The following is a 7,524-nucleotide window of genomic DNA, read 5'->3' as shown; positions in this document are numbered from 1 at the left end:
TCAATGAACTCAGGAAGAACTTCAACAAAGAGATCAGAAACATAAAAATGGAGATAGAAAACATAAAAAAAGAACCAGTCAGAAATAAAGAATACAATAACTGAAATGAAGAATATGTTAGAGGGAATCAACAGTAGATTAGGTAAAGCAGAGGATCAAATCAATGATTTAGAAGTTAAGGTAGCACAAAACACCCAATCAGAACAGAGAAAAGAAAAAAGAATCCAAAAGAATGAGGACAGTTTAAGAAGCCTCTGGAATAACACCAAGCATTTGCATCACTGCGGTACCAGAAGAAGAAAAGAGAGACCTAGGGAAAGAAAAGCTATTTGAAGAAATAATGACTGAAAACTTCCCTAACCTTGTGAAGGAAATAGACATAAAAATCCAGGAAGCACAGAGATTCCCACACACAATGAACCCAAAGAGGCTCACACCAAGGCACATCATAATTAAAATGCCAAAGGTTAAAGACAAAGATAGACTATTAAAAGCAGCAAGAGAAAAGCAGTTACATAACTACAAGGGAGCTCCCATAATACTGTCAGTTGATTTCTCAACAGACACTTTGCAGGCCAGAAGGGATTGGCATGAAATATTCCAAGTGATGAAAAGCAAGAATCTACAACCAAGATTACTCTACCCACCAAGGGTATCATTTAGAATTGAAGGACAGATAAAGAGCTTCCCAGACAAGAAAGAGCTTACAAAGTTCATCACCACCAAACCAGTATTACAAGAAATGTTAAAGGGACTTCTTTAAGAAGAAGTAGTGGAAAAAAAGATGAAAAATATGGATAATAAAATGGCAATAGCTACATTACTTTTATTGTAAATGGATTAAATGCTCCAATTAAAAGACATAGGATGGCTGAATGGATAAGAAAACAAGACCCATACATATGCTGCCGATAAGAGACTCACTTCAGATCAAAAGACATACACAGACTGAAAGTAAAAGGATGGAAAAAATATATTTCATGAAAATAGGGGGGAAAAAAGGTGGCATAGCAATACTTATAACAGACAAAATAAATTTTAAAACAAAGGCTATAACAAGAGACAAAGAAGGACCCAATTATCCCACTTCTGGGTATTTAACTGAAGGAACCCCAAACACTACTTTAAGGGGACATGTGCATCCATATTCATTGCAGTATTATTTACAATGGCCGAGATAAGAAGGCAACTTATGTGTCCAGAATGGATGAATGGATAAAGAAGAGATAGCACATATATACAATGGCATATTAGTCAGCCATAACAAAAGAACAAAATCTTGCCACCTGTAACAATATGGATGGACCTAGAGTGTATTATGCTGAGTGCAGTAAGTCAGACAGAGAAAGACAAACATCATTTGATTTCACTTATAAGTGGAATCTAAAGAAAAAAATAAGAAAACAAATGACACTGAAACAAACTCATAGATACAGAGAACATTTTGATGGCTGTCAGATGGGAGGGTGAGTTGGGGGTGAGTGAAAAAGAGGAATGGATTCAGAAGTACAAATTAATTGTTACACAATAGTCATGGGGATGTAGGGTATAGCATAAGGAATATAATCAATAATATTATAATAACTACATGTGGTATCAGAAGGGTACTAGATTTATCAGGGTGATAGATGGGAGGGGGCTTGGGGGGCAGGGTGGAAAAAGTGAAGGGATTAAGAAATACAAATTGGGAGACATCATCAAAATGGTGGCGTGATGTGAGCCTCTGTAAATCTCCCCTGGAATTTACAACAAATCTAACAACTATAACTCCACAAAGGACTCCCTGCATAGCAGACAGGCAAGATGAGGAGGTCCACTACTGAATTCAGCTAAAGGTGGGCGAATCGTGCGAGTGGGGGAGGAGGGAAGGGAGAAGTGTGGAGACAGAGCCACGCTGGCACAGGACGCAGACCTAGCTCAATGCTCCGAGCTCGCTGCATCCCGGAACTACTGCAGCCATGGGAGAGGGAAGAACTCGGACTGCTAGGGCTCCATTTAAGGCCCACAGGGCTGAGGGGACAGCATATAACATGGCTGGGCCCAATATCCACGGCAGAGACCTCGGAGAAGGGACTGAGGGAAGAAGGCTAAAAATGGTGGTTTAAGCCCTCACTGCCACAGAGAATGGAGACTTAGACACTGAGACTAGCCACCCCCTCCCTATCCTCCCAGAGCTCGCCCCGCCCCCACCTGCCTAGTGCTAGAAGCGGAACAGTAGCGGTGTCAGATCAAAAGAACAGAATATTTGCTGTTCTGAGAACTGTGGTCCTCAGACACAGATCCGCAGCCCAACCAGTTCCGGCAAAGGGGAGGGAGCTGTGGAAACAAGACCGGCTGTGGTGGTGGTCACCGCCATTGCTCTGGGCCATCTCTCACAACTCACCCTGCCCCTGTCCCCACCTATCTGGGCTGATCCCTGCAGGAGTAAACAGAACTGCTGAAACACACGGGCTCTGAATCTGGTGCAGGAAGAGCTTTGGAACTTCAAAAGCTCTCCGCATACCTGCATGGATGCTGTGCCCTGTGACCAAGCAAACTGTTAACAGAGGAGAAGCCCGTCTCCCAGGGAATCCCCCCATTGTGTGAGAAGCTGGAATAGTGCAGAGAAAACATAGCACTACCGTGTGAGAGAGAAAAAAAGGCTGCAGTAGGAGAGAAAATAAAACATTCTACCAACAAGTACTGGAAAACAAAAGAAAGACCTCTTCCTATTAACCTGTTGCAGAAGCCACTCCTGTAGATGTCTAGGAAGAGAAATAATAAATCAGTAATTGCCATGAATAACCAAGGCAACAAGACAGCTCAGAAAGAAAGTGAAAAGTCTCCAGAAAAGGAACTTAAAGATATGGAAATATGTGACTTAAATGACAGAGAATTCAAGATTGCAGTTCTTAAAAAACTCAACGAGATGCAAGAAAACACAGAAAGGCAGTTTAATGAACTCAGAAACACAATCAAAGAACAACATGAACATTTTACAAAAGAGATTGAAATTTTAAAAAAGAACCAAATAGAATTTCTGGAGATTAAGAACTCAGTAGAATAAATTAAGAATGAAATAACCAGCTTAGGTAGTAGAGTTGACCAGAAGGAGGAAAGAATCAGTGACATCAAAGATAGAAACCTGGAAATGACACGGATGGAAGAAGAAAGAGACTTGAGACTTAAAAGAAATGAAATAACTCTACAAGAACTTTCTGACTCCATCAGAAAGAGCAATATAAGAATAATGGGCATACCAGAAGGAGAAGAAAGAGAGAAGGGAACAGAGAATATAGTCAAACAAATCGTCAATGAGAACTTCCAAAACTTGTGGACAGAACTGGATCCTCGAATCCAAGAAGCAAATAGAACACCTAATTACCTCAATCCCAACAGGCCTTCTCCAAGGCACATTGTACTGAAGCTCTTTAAAATCAACGACAAAGAAAGAATCCTCAAAGCAGCCAGGGAAAAGAAGACGGTAACCTACGAAGGAAAGCCCATTAGATTATCTTCAGATTTCTCAGGAGAAACTCTACAAGCAAGGAGGGAGTGGAACCAAATATTCAAACTATTGAAAGAGAGAAATTATGAGCCAAGAATAATATATTCAGCAAAGATATCCTTTAGATATGAAGGAGGAATAAAGACCTTTCCAGACATAGAGAAGCTGAGGGGATTTTCTAATACACGACCTGCACTACAAGAAATACTAAAGGAGGCTATTCGACCACCATCAACAGGGACAATTTGTGGCAACCAAAACATAAAAAGGGGAAGAGTAAAGGCCTGAACCGGAATATGGGAATGGAGAAAGTAAGCGTGCTGAAGAAAATGGAATACTCTAAATATCAAACTTTCTTTTAGATAAACTTAATGGTAACCACTCAAAAAAAAAAAAAAAAAAATCCAGAACTGGAATATATACTGTAATAAAAGAAGAAACAGAGGAAAACATCATAGAATACCACCACACAGAAATAATAGACAACAACGAGAAGGCAAAGAAACAATGGAGACACAGCCTTACCAGAAAAGTAAAGCTAGAATGACAGGAAATCCTCACATATCAATAATCGCCCTAAATGTAAATGGACTGAACTCACCAATAAAAAGGCACAGAGTAGCAGATTGGATCAAAAAACTAAACCCAATCATATGCTGTCTCCGAGACACATCTCAGCTACAAGGACAAGCATAGAATCAAAATGAAAGGGTGGACATTGACACTCCAAGCCAATGGTACCCAGAGAAAATCAGGTGTAGCCATACTGATATCAGATGAAGCAAACTTCAGGGTGAAAAAGGTAACAAGAGACAAAGATGGACATTTCATAGTGGTAAAGGGGACAATACAACAAAAATATTTAACAGTCATCAATATTTATGCCCCCAATCAGGGAGCACCGAAATACACCAAGCAACTACTAACAGAACTAAAGGGAGAAATTGACCAAAACACAATTATACTAGGGGACTTAAATACATCATTGACAGCTATGGATAGATCATCCAAATAGAAAATAAATAACGAAATAGCAGCCCTAAATGACACATTAGATGAAATGGATATAATTGACATTAATAGAGCACTTCATCCTAAAACATCAGACTATACATTTTTTTCTACTGTATATGATGGAACATTCTCAAGGATAGACCATATATTGGGATATAAAATCAGCCTCAGCAAATTTAAGATTGAAATCATACCAAGCATATTCTCTGATCATAATGCTTTGAAATTGGATATCAACTGCAAAAAGAAAGCAGGAGGGCCGGCCCGGTGGTTCAGGTGGTTAGAGCTCCATGCTCCTAACTCCGAAGGCTGCCGGTTCGATTCCCACATGGGCCAGTGGGCTCTCAACCACAAGGTTGCCGGTTCAACTCCTCGAGTCCTGCAAGGGATGGTGGGCTCCGCCCCCTGCATCTAAGATTGAACATGGCACCTTGAGCTGAGCTGCCTCCCGGGTGGCTCAGTTGGTTGGAACACAGGCTCTCAACCACAAGGTTGCCAGTTCAATTCCTCGAGTCCTGCAAGGGATGGTGGGCTGTGCCCCCTGCAACCAGAAAACGGCAACTGGACCTGGAGCTGAGCTGCACCCTCCACAACTAAGACTTAAAAAAAAAAAAGGACAACAACTTGAAGCTGAACGGCATCCTCCACAACTAAGATTGAAAGGACAACAACTTGAGTTGGAAAAAAGGCCTGGAAGTACACACTGTTCCCCAATAAAAGTCCTGTTCCCCTTCCCCAATAAAAATCTAAAAAAAAAAAAAAAAGCAGGAAAAAACACAAATACATGGAGATTAAACAACATACTTTTAAAGAATGACCAGGTCAAAGAAGAAATTAGAGAAGCGATCAAAAGATACATAGAAACAAATGACAATGAAAATACATCCTACCAAAATTTTTGGATGTAGCGGAAGCAGTTTTAAGAGGGAAATGTATATCATTACAGGCCTATCTCAAGAAACAAGAAAAATCCCAAATAAATAACCTCATGTTATGCCTTAAGGAACTAGAAAAGGAAAAACAAATGAAACCCAAGTTCAGCAGAGGAAAGGAAATAACAAACATCAGAGCAGAACTAAATGAAATAGAGAACAAAAAGACAATAGAAAAAAATTAATGTGACAAAGAGCTGGTTTTTTGAAAAGATTAACAAAATTGACAAACACTTGGCTAGACTCACTAAGGTAAAAAGAGAGACGACACTGATTAACAAAATCAGAAATGAAAAAGGGGAAGTTATCACAGACACCACATACAAAGGATCATCCAAGAATACTATGAAGGACTATATGCCACCAAATTCAACAACCTAGAAGAAATAGACAGGTTCTTAGAAACATATAGCCTTCCAAGACTGAACCATGAAGAACTGGAAAATCTAAACAGACCGATCACCAGTAACGAAATTGAATCAGTCATCCAAAACCTTCCCAAAAGCAAAAGTCCGGGACCAGATGGCTTCACTAGTGAATTCTACCAAACTTTCAAAGAGGATCTAATACCAATCCTGCTCAAACTCTTCCAAAAAATTGAAGAAGAGACAGTACTCCCTAACTCATTTTATGAGGCCAACATTACCCTGATACCAAAACCTGGTAAGGACAACACAAAAAAAGAAAACTACAGACCAATATCTCTGATGAATACAGATGCAAAAATCCTAAACAAAATTCTAGCAAATCAAATACAACAATGCACTAAAAAGATTATTCATCACGACCAAGTGGGGTTCATCCCTGTAGCACAAGGATGGTTCAACATCCGCAAATCCATCAATGTGATACATCACATAAACAAAATAAAGGACAAAAATCATATGATTATATCAATTGATGCAGAAAAGGCATTTGACAAGATACAGCATCCATTTATGATTAAAACACTTAATAAAATAGGTATAGAAGGAAAATACCTTAACATAATAAAGGCCATATATGACAAGCCCTCAGCTAATCTCATAATTAATGGTGAAAAACTGAAGCCTTTTGCTCTAGGTTCAGGAACACGACAGGGCTGTCCCCTATCACCGCTTCTTTTCAACATAGTGTTGGAAGTCCTTGCCAGAGCAATCAGGCAAGAGAAAGAAATAAAAGGCATCCAAATTGGGAATGAAGAAGTTAAATTGTCACTCTTTGCAGATAACATGATGCTATATATAGAAAACCCTAAAGACTCCACCAAAAAGCTATTAGAAACAATCAACGAATACAGTAAAGTTGCTGGCTACATAATCAACGCACAAAAGTCCATTGCATTCCTATATACTAACAATGAAATCTCAGAAAAAGAAATACAAAAAACAATTCCTTTTGCAATCGCAGCAAAAAGAATAAAATACCTAGGAATAAACTTAACCAAGGATGTGAAGGACCTATATGCTGAAAACTATAAGACATTTTTGAAAGAAATTGAAGAAGACACAAAGAAATGGAAAGACATTCCATGCTCATGGATTGGAAGAATCAACATAGTTAAAATGGCCATATTACCCAAAGCAATATACAGATTTAATGCAATCCCCATCAAAATCCCAATGGCATTTTTTAAAGAAATAGAACAAAAAATCATCAGATTTGTTTGGAACCACAAAAGACCCCGAATAGCCAAAGCAATCTTAAGAAAAAAGAACAATGCTGGAGGTATCACTCCCTGACTTTAGCTTGTACTACAGGGCAACAATAATCAAAACAGCATGGTACTGGCAGAAAAACAGACACATAGACCAATGGAATAGAATTGAGAACCCAGAAATAAAACCACATAAATATGGACAGATAATTTTTGACAAAGAAGCTAAAAACATACAATGGAGGAAAGACAGCCTCTTCAATAAATGGTGCTGGGAGAATTGGATAGCCACGTGCAAAAGAATGAAACTGGACTGCTATCTGTCACCATGTACCAAAATTAATTCAAAATGGATCAAAGACTTAAGCATAAGACCTGACACAATAAACTGCATAGAAGAAAACATAGGTACTAAACTTATGGACCTTGGGTTCAAAGAGCATTTTATGAATTTG

Source organism: Rhinolophus sinicus, linkage group LG03 (genome assembly GCF_036562045.2).
Source record: "Rhinolophus sinicus isolate RSC01 linkage group LG03, ASM3656204v1, whole genome shotgun sequence".
NCBI lineage: Eukaryota > Metazoa > Chordata > Mammalia > Chiroptera > Rhinolophidae > Rhinolophus > Rhinolophus sinicus.
Note: the sequence above shows the minus strand (reverse complement) of the source record.